At 25.4% G+C, this 9,523-nt stretch overlaps 1 long non-coding RNA gene across 1 annotated transcript; it reads left to right on the top strand.

Moving 5' to 3' along the window:
- The first annotated feature begins 8,243 nt into the window (after positions 1-8,243).
- Positions 8,244-9,064, top strand: LOC110667251 (uncharacterized). The gene is made up of 2 exons (XR_002497272.2): positions 8,244-8,478; positions 8,725-9,064. It is a non-coding gene; the product is annotated as an uncharacterized LOC110667251 (long non-coding RNA).
- Positions 9,065-9,523: the final 459 nt, after the last annotated feature.

Raw genomic sequence — 9,523 nt, 5'->3', positions numbered from 1 at the left:
CAAATTGCCCAAGTTCCATTAAGTTCTGGATTTTGGTCAAAACACCAAAATTGCAGTTCTAGGTCTTATAAAAATTTTGGCTTTAGTTTCACAGCATTTTCAGTTTTGTGGACCAAGTGATGACATTTTTGCAAAACTGGTTGGATGGCCATTATCTAGTTTTTCTAGGTCAAGTCTGGTTCTGGTCAGATTTGTTGACCTAATTTTTTCTAGAAAATTGGTTGGGATAGAGTCAGAATTTGGGCTCATGATCTTCATGAAAAATGTGCTCCTATGTCTAACCTTTCCAATGGTTCAAGAATCGGGTCATTTGGAGTTTTCTACAATGAGTTATGCCTAATTGACCAAATATTATTCATTTATTCATTTCTGCCCAATTCTAGAACACTAATTCCGGATTCAAGCAATTTTTAAACCAACTTATGGTCAGTTTTTGAGTAAGGTTTCTTCATAAAAAATGTGACTTTAGGTCTTAAATTTCATCTCCAATTGGTCTCACATCAATTGGAGTTATGTAGCTCTAATTGTGGCCATTCAAACCCACTGGACTCAAAGGTCCAGAATTCAACAATTCAACAACCATAAGTTTTCACAATTCCAATCATCAATCCTCAATTTATAACACACTAAATGACCATAATTAAGCATCATAAACATTAATTAGTCAACAACTCACAAAACCCTAATTTCCATAAACCCTAATTCTTGCACCCAACTAATTTTCATGCAACTCATGCAAGCTTAACTCAATAATCATATACACATTCTTAATCAAGCTAGAATCCATGTTTAATTATATTAAAGCACATCAAAACCTTACTACATGGCTGGTTGAATTTCCCTCTTTCACTAAACACAATGTTTCTTTCATTTTTCATTTAATTTCTACTTATTTAGCATTATTCCTATGAGTATATGCTAATTTAGATGAAGAGAGAGACTTACCTCTATTAAGCTCCTTTCAACTCTTCAAGTCTTTCACTTTTCCTTGAAATTCTTCCTCATAATCTTCTTATCAAGACTAAATTAAAAGTTTTTGGTGGAGTAACTATAAAAAATTAGGGGTTAATTTTAGGGTTTTAAGAGCTTAAGGTCATCAATGGTGGAAGGAAGAAAATGGAAAGAGAGATTGAGTGAGGAATTTGGCCACTCTTAGGAAGAAGAAGACAATTTGTCTTCTTTTAATTTTTTTTAGTCTTTATTTATTGATAATTATCCCCCAAATTTATATAAATTAAAATTATAAATTAATTAGGTCATGCTTACTTCATGATGATGTCATAAAGCACTTTAAATCGAATTTTTCTTTTCTTTTTCTCTTCTTCCACTATACCTCTTCACTTTTAATCTATTTTTCAATATTTTAATGTTATACATTTTAATGGACATTCAGGTCAAAAATTACCTCTAGGGGTGAATTGACCAAAATGCCCCTCATTGGTTCAATTCATCTTTCTAATAGTGTTTGGTAGCTCTTTGAATGCTGATTCAATTATCTGAATTTGTTCTCTTTTTATTTCCATGGCTCTCTAGTTCTCAATGGTTTCATAATTATTCCTAGGCATGGGGTATTATAGGGTCCCACACGAATTTAGGATAGCAACTGAGCTCGTAGTCGCTTCTCGGGTCGATCACCCATCGCTGGGACCTCGGCTCATTTAACCGATTAGGCTTTGTTTTTCTTATTTCCATTTCACCTTTATGTGATTTCTATTAATTTTTATTTATGGCTTTTCAAGATGACTTAAATATGGTTCTAAACATCTTGATTGTCTGGATAGACACTAGTAACCGAAATAGTAGAATGTATAGGCTACTTAGCATGGGGGTGTTACATGGTGTGAAGAATTAACCGCCAGTTTATTTGTAAAAAATGGAAGTAATTTAAAAAAATTAATAAAAAAAGAATTTTGATTTCAGGTGCCAATTTTCAATAGAGAATCAAGATATTATTTTTTTAATTTTTTAAAATTTAATTAAGATTAAAAAATAATTTTTAATTATTTTCCATTTTTTTCTTGATAACAAAAGTTATTACGAAAAATAATGACTTTTCTATAACCAAAGTTATATTACAATAACTTTTTCATAAATAAAATTAATTAATAATTATTATTATTATAAAAAATGAATGAATAACACGTATAAAAAATTTAAAAATAAAATAAATTTTTAAATATATTTTATTATGATTTATTTTTTAAATTATGAAAAATATGAATATTTTTTTAAAATTTTAAATTAAAAAATATATTTTCTATTGTTGACATTATTTTTCATGTTTTCTCTTATATTCCATTAAAAAACAAAACCCAAATTTTCTTAAAAATAAAGAATGAAAATAAAAATAATTTTTCAAAAATAAATATTATTTTTATGTGAATTATGAAAAGAAATGACTTTCTTTTATTTTATAATTTTTATTAAGTGTCATAACATTTTAGATTTTTTTTTTTTTTTAAGTAGAGTATGAGAACAAAGAAATGGTGGGTGCCTAGTAATTAACTTAAAAAAAAAAAAAATCTTCACAAGATAATGATGTTGCTCCAAAAATGTAAAATTATGTCTACTTTGCAGTGCTATTAGCAGAGAATTACTATTCCTCTATCATAATGTTACATTACGTAATAGATAAGATTTTGTTGGGAAGAAATGATGGTGTTTTTGAATTGGGACTTAATTTTAATCATTAACATAATTTAGAAAAAAAAATAATAAAAATAAAAAGTAATAGCCTTTTGAATTTATCTTTTTGACCAAAAATAAAGCAATATAGTGACAAAATTTCTTGGTTTGCAATTTCTTAGTCAAGGCTATATTGTTTCCAAGTCTACATCAAGCCTTTGTGGTCTCATGCTAAGCCCACACATATAAATAATTAATTTTGATATTTCTTGGTTCTGACATTGACATATCCCTATCATTAAAAAACCATCTTTATCTAGCTGTTTTGCTCGATGAATATGGAAGTTGCTATTTCATTGCCTTTGAAAATTCAAGATTTTGATGGCATAATCCACGGGTTAAAAGTAGCTGTTAATTCATTGAATGTAGCCCAACTTTTTTTTTTTTTTCTTTAGAATAAATGGTTTTGACTAAGATTCAAACTTCCGATGTCACAACTCTGAAAGGCATTCTAATATCAATAAATTAGAATTTTTTGTTGAATTTAGATTACCTTTAAAGAATATTTAGTTTAGCTACTAACTTTTAATTTTTAATTTAAAATATATTTTTTAACATAAAAATTAATTGTTTAATAAAAAACATTTAAAAGTAAAGTGTTTATTTAAAATTAATTTAATTTATTAAAATAATAAAAAAATATATGTAATTGAATATTATAATTGTTAAAATGAGGATAATGTTGATATTTTAAAAATTTATTGGGATAATATAATGTTTTATTTTATCAAAGAATAGTTTTTAAAATAAGTACATAAGTTATAAGTTATAAGTAAGAATATTTTAAATATTTTTTAAACTTTAAGTTAAATTAAATACTAATGTACTTATATTTTTATTTATAAGCAGATTTAACTAATTTTTAAGTCAAATCAAATACCCTCTAATTATTAGAATATATTAGAAAAGTGATCAAGTAATATTGAATATTAAATTTCAGAATTTAATAAGTAAAAATATTATATTTTAAAAAATTTCTATCCCATTTTTATTTATTTTCAAGGCAATTCTCTAAGTTTTTTTTCTTTCAATTTTTTATTTTGTGGATTAGTTAATATATGATCATGGTTTCTTTTAATTTCATGCTTCTTATTGAGCCTGTGTTTTATTTATGTAGTTCTTTGTAGTCTGATGCTTGAAGAATGAATAATGTGTTGATTGCATTTTGGATTGAATTTTATTAAATTAATTGTGCTTTGAATAGAAAAAGTTATTTTTTTTTTTATACAAAGAGATTAACTTGTTGGAAAATTTAATTTATAAAGATTGATTAATTCAAATCTGAAAATACAAAACTAACTCATATTGCTAAAAAAAAATTAAGATGAAATTATGATTTTCAAAAAAAAAATGTTAAAAACAATCATCATGAAAATATAATAAATTTTAAAAATATTATAGATCCTATAAAGTTGTATAAAAAAAATAAAATCTTGTTTTTCATTCTATTTTTCATCAATAGATGTACATATATGTGGGACAATAGGAATCTAGTCAATCAATAAAAAAGAAAAAAAAGAAATTTAGAGTATAAGACTACGTTTGTTTTGAAAAAATAATTTATATATAAAAATTTTTTTATAAAAAATATTTTTAAAAAAATATTTTTTATGAAAATACTTTTTTAGTATTTTAAAAAATTATTTTTCATAAAAATATTTTACATTACTTGATTGTAATATTAATCTAATGGTATGTGTCTATGTCATATATGTATGATTATTTCACATTTTAATAAGATTATCAAAATTTAGAAAATAAAAAATGACTTCTCTTTTAAAAATAAGAAATCATTTTTCCTTAAAAATGACTTAATTTTTCTTTTATTTAGAAAAATATATTTCATTTATCTATTTTTCTTAGTATTCCAAATATTAAAAAATGTGAAAAATATTTTCCATTAAAACAAATAGAGTCTAAACCTATGTTTAGGAACTTTGTTAGACATGAAAGAAAATAAGGGAGGGAAAATAAAGAAGGAGAATAAAAGCGATGCAAAAGTTTTTTTTTTTTTTTCTCTTTGTTTGGATATTAGTAAAAAAAATAACTTTTTAAATAGTAAAACATTTATTTTGATTTTTTTATTTAAAATTAAAATAAATAATTATAGAGATAAAAAACTAATTGTGATTGTTTTTCATTCACTTTCTCTTTCTCTTTAAAATAAAGGAAAAAAATAATAGTGACATCTATTTGTTGTTTTTCACCTTTGTGTTCTTTATCAATTTTTCTTATTTTCAAACAATAAAAAAGAGAAAATATTTTTATTGAATGAAAGGATTTATAATTATCCACGTTTTTAATGCAATTAGAAGCCAAAATCTAAATATTTTTGTATAGTGGCTGCACTTGGTTGCCGTTTGGGACTCTTTCTGGCACATTGGAACGAATTGTATTTTATTTTTAATAATTTATAAATTTTTCAAGAAAATATAAATTGTTAAGATTTAAATTTTAATTCTTCTAAAAAATTTAAAATTTTTCTTCTCATTCATCACGAGATATTGTAATTATCTTGGAACTGTATCCAAAAATTAATGTAATTGTTTTCTTGCTGTAATTAAACATTTTGTTGCGAATTTTATAATCGCAAAATTAAATATTTATATTAAAATGTATATAAAAATATATAAATTTATTTTTATCATTTATCATCAATTTATTTGATTAAGATGATATTTAGACCATATTCGACAACAGATTTTAAAATAATTTTTAATATTTTAATCAGGATCAAAATACTATATCTCTCATTTATATTGTTCGATAGCATAGTATTTACATTAATATTCAGAAGTTGAGGGAGAGGCTCATTAAAAGTTATCCCTCCTAATTTAGTTTGGGAAGTATTTTAACTAGGTTTAATAAAATTATATTACCATTTTTACATTTAACAATTAATCTAATAGCTATTTTTATTGAATATTTTTGCTTTAACAATTCTATAAATAGTTAATTATTAATAGTTAATATCTAATAACTAATAATTAATAAAATAATTGAAGTTATTAAAACAACTAATATTATCGAAAATGATATTATATTTCAAAAGTAATTGATTTTGAAATAAATAATAATAATAATAATAAATAATTATGCCTAAAGTCAGTGAGCCGATCGTTTGGAATTCTACATCAATTATGAAATGTGTGTAAATATGAATTATATAGAAATAAAAGCTTAATAATAGTCTATTTGAATTATTAACTTATATGTGTGTATTTCATATTTGGAAAAAAAAAAAAAAAAGAATAGAGAAGATACCGTTGCTGTTGGTAGTCATGCCAATCAGAAACTAAAAATGCCTAGGGAGTAGGGAGAATCATGAATGAAAAATTACATTTTAAAGTTTGTAACCTATAGTAGAACCTCCACCAAACATCGATCATTGACATAAGTGATTTTCTGTGCCAAGAATTCCATTGTTTTAAACAAATAAATCACTTAAGAGAATAATTGAATACTCTTCAATTCTTTTATAATAATAAGAATTCCCCTCTTACTAATATTAGAGAATGTTTTTGTAAATTATAGGCAATATCAGATATATAAACATTTATCTATATTTGAGATTAATTTTATATTAATATTAAAAATATAATTTTTTTAAAATTATTTTATTTTATTTTCAATTTTACTTTTTTTTTTCTCTATTTATTATATATATATATATATATATATATAAAATCTCCAAAGAGAAATAGATGAAAAGAGACAGTGGCATGAAGGCACAACCTCGGCGTAAATGAAGCGCGAATTGATAGACCGACCATTCACGAGGGCCCTACATCAAGATTTTCTGCCTCTAAAGTTCATATATGTGGAGCATCAATTCAAAGAAAATATAAAAACGTAGGGCCAATTGTTCAAACGCAATCATCAACTTAGGGTTCTTCTTTGACCTACAATATGAGTCCCCATAGAATGCATGTCTACCACGTGATTCTCTTGTACTTATCAGATTGACTAATCTAACAAAAATTCTCACATACTCCTCATTAAATTTCGTATTTGTGTATAATTATTTTTTTAAATATAATTAATTTCAATTAAAATTTAAACTCAAAAGCTAATAATTATAAAGATATTGTAATATTATTGAATTAAAATTTATAAATTTTAAATGATTAATTATTTATATTATATTATATTTATGTTTAATTATGTTACACTTTTAGTGAGATATATTTTTAAGTCATCTTATAAATATTATGAATAGTTAATTTTTTTTAAAGATCCTAAGTATATATTTTTATTTGGATTTAATGCATTTTAAAATATTATTTTATAATGTTTATTTTTAGATTGTTATATTTATTTTGATTTGCATTTGATTTTAATATAAATTATTGATAAATTATAAATTTTAAATAATATCATTTTAGTTTATTAAAATTTTTTAAAGTAGATTTCAAATAATACTATTTCATAAATTATTTAAAATTCACATTCAAACAAGATGCTCTCTATATTTATTAGTCTAATATTAAAACAATCTTATAATTTTATCGAATTTAAATATCATTTTAAATTTTATATCTAAACATAAGGATATTGTATTTGAATTTTTTTATTCACAAGATAACATACCCCTTAATGCGTGGTATATATTTTGGGCCAAAAATGGAAACCTAGCTAGTGAATTAATTAATTACTTAATTAATTATTATTATTATTATTATTTTATAGAATTGATATTGGTGATGAGGGGAAGAACAAGAAGTAGTAGACATAGGACAGCACATGCATTTTAAGGGACAAAGACTAAACAAAAGAAGAAACAATGTACAATGTCAAAATAGTGCTGGGCGGGTTAATAGGATTTAATGCCTTGATGGCTTTAGTTGGGAAAAAGAATCTCAAATTCCTCCAAAGCACACCCGACAAAACATGGCTTCAAAAGAGAAAGCAATCCTATTTATAATTAGAGAGTAAAAGGGAAAAGGCCTTCTTCCCATACCATAGCTATACTAGTCAAAGCATCCTATCTATGATGTAACTTTTTTTTTTTAATAAAGAAGAAGTTTAGGAATAGAAGGTGTATTCTCATTCAAGAGTCTAGAAGAGCTTACAGAATCGTGAGTCTCGGACATAACTTAAGAATGAAGAAATTTTTACATATATGTAACGAGAAAAAGAAAGAATGAGACTTAATCTATGGAATTAAATAGTACTGAAATTCTTTTTAAATTTGTGAAATGAAATTAAAAAAAGAATGGCACCCGAGTTAGGATTCCTTTGGAGGATATGACTTCAGGCTATCCCTATCTGGAAGCTCCTGCTTATGATAGCATGTAGTGGAGAGGACACTAGCTAGAACTTGGGCATGGTGTAAAAGAACTTGAAATGATGCTTGCTTTACCTAAAACCTTAGGTGGAATTTTGTTTGTGAAGCAAAAAGATGTGGGGGACTGGCTTTGGCTGATCACTATATTATATAAAAAGGTGCAAAATGGTGGTTGGTGTGGCGGTAGTTGCTTTAATGGGTTCACTTTTGAGATTCTTTTTCTTTAAAAATCGTTTCTTTTGTGAAAGAGAGAGAGAGAGAGAGAGAGAAAGAGAGTATTATGGGTAGTACTACACCTTCTATACAGTAAGAAAAATAGAAATTTCCCTCTTCTCTTCCTATAGCTTTCTCCTCTTCCTATAGCTTTCTCTATATAAATATAGAACCTTTCTTTAGTCTCCTTACTAAGTCATCTCTCTCTCTCTCTCTCTCTCTCTCTCCATGCCTATTGGTCTGTCTGGAAGAAAGGGGAGCTATGGGCTTATGCATCTTCTTGAAGGAAAAAGGTGAAATGGATTATGCCTGGCTCCCTGTATGCCACAAGCTAGAGTTCAATCCCCTCGGTGGATTGGCTGTCGCCGGTGGCGTGCGAGGAGCCAAGCATATTCTTTCTTTCCCTCTTCTTTTCAATTTTCATCTTTCTTACTAATTAAACTGCTTTATGAAATATTAATGTAGTTTAATCATTCCTTTTGTTCATTAACATCATATCTTATAGTACTGATCTTATGGCTAACCAATTTGTTACTCAGAACTTTGAAGAATCCTGAAGTCCCTGCATTCTTCAGGTGCTGCTCCGAGATATATATCAGTTAATTTCTCAAAAATCAGGGTCATAAATATTTGTACAATGCTAAAGTTTTTCTTTTTCTTTAATAATGTTTAACTGCTAATTAATAAGAAAAAAATGAGACTAATTTTGCGAATCATCAGAGGTAGGCCATGCATGTGTAGTAGGGCAGTACAGCCAGCTTTCAGGTCACATTTCTCTGATCTGAATCCGATCTGGTTCGAAAGTTCAACAGAAAATGTCGAAGCTATTCTTCGTTCTACGATAATTTATTTTATCTACATATAGACCTGATTAGTTTATCTCTAAATCTATCTTATTAGGGTTAATATTGTTATTTCAGCTGTCAATTATCAAATATGTTAATATTATTAAATTTTAATAGTAATTTAAATTTACATGTATTACTCTTAAAAATTGTAAAATAGTACCTATAGGGTTGGATTCAATTAGTAAATATGAGAGCTTTTCTTTTATTAACTGGTTTCGACTCTGTCGGAGAGTATTTTCGAATTGTTTTGAGGTTGAAAATTATGGTTCATTCGATAAAAAATTAATAAATTATGTTAAAAAAAAATTGAAATTATTTCTCTTGAAGATGTTCTTGAATCGAAAAGACTATATTATAATGTGATTTGTGAGTGAAAGGAATAGTTGTGCTTTAAGAATTAATTGGATGTAAATTAACTTTCATAGAATTGATTATAACTTTCATATAATTATTAAAAATTTTTAAAAATAAAGTACAATATAAATATTAT

Source organism: Hevea brasiliensis, chromosome 11 (genome assembly GCF_030052815.1).
Source record: "Hevea brasiliensis isolate MT/VB/25A 57/8 chromosome 11, ASM3005281v1, whole genome shotgun sequence".
Taxonomy (NCBI): Eukaryota; Viridiplantae; Streptophyta; class Magnoliopsida; order Malpighiales; family Euphorbiaceae; genus Hevea; species Hevea brasiliensis.
Note: the sequence above shows the minus strand (reverse complement) of the source record. Positions and strands in the feature narration are given on the sequence as shown.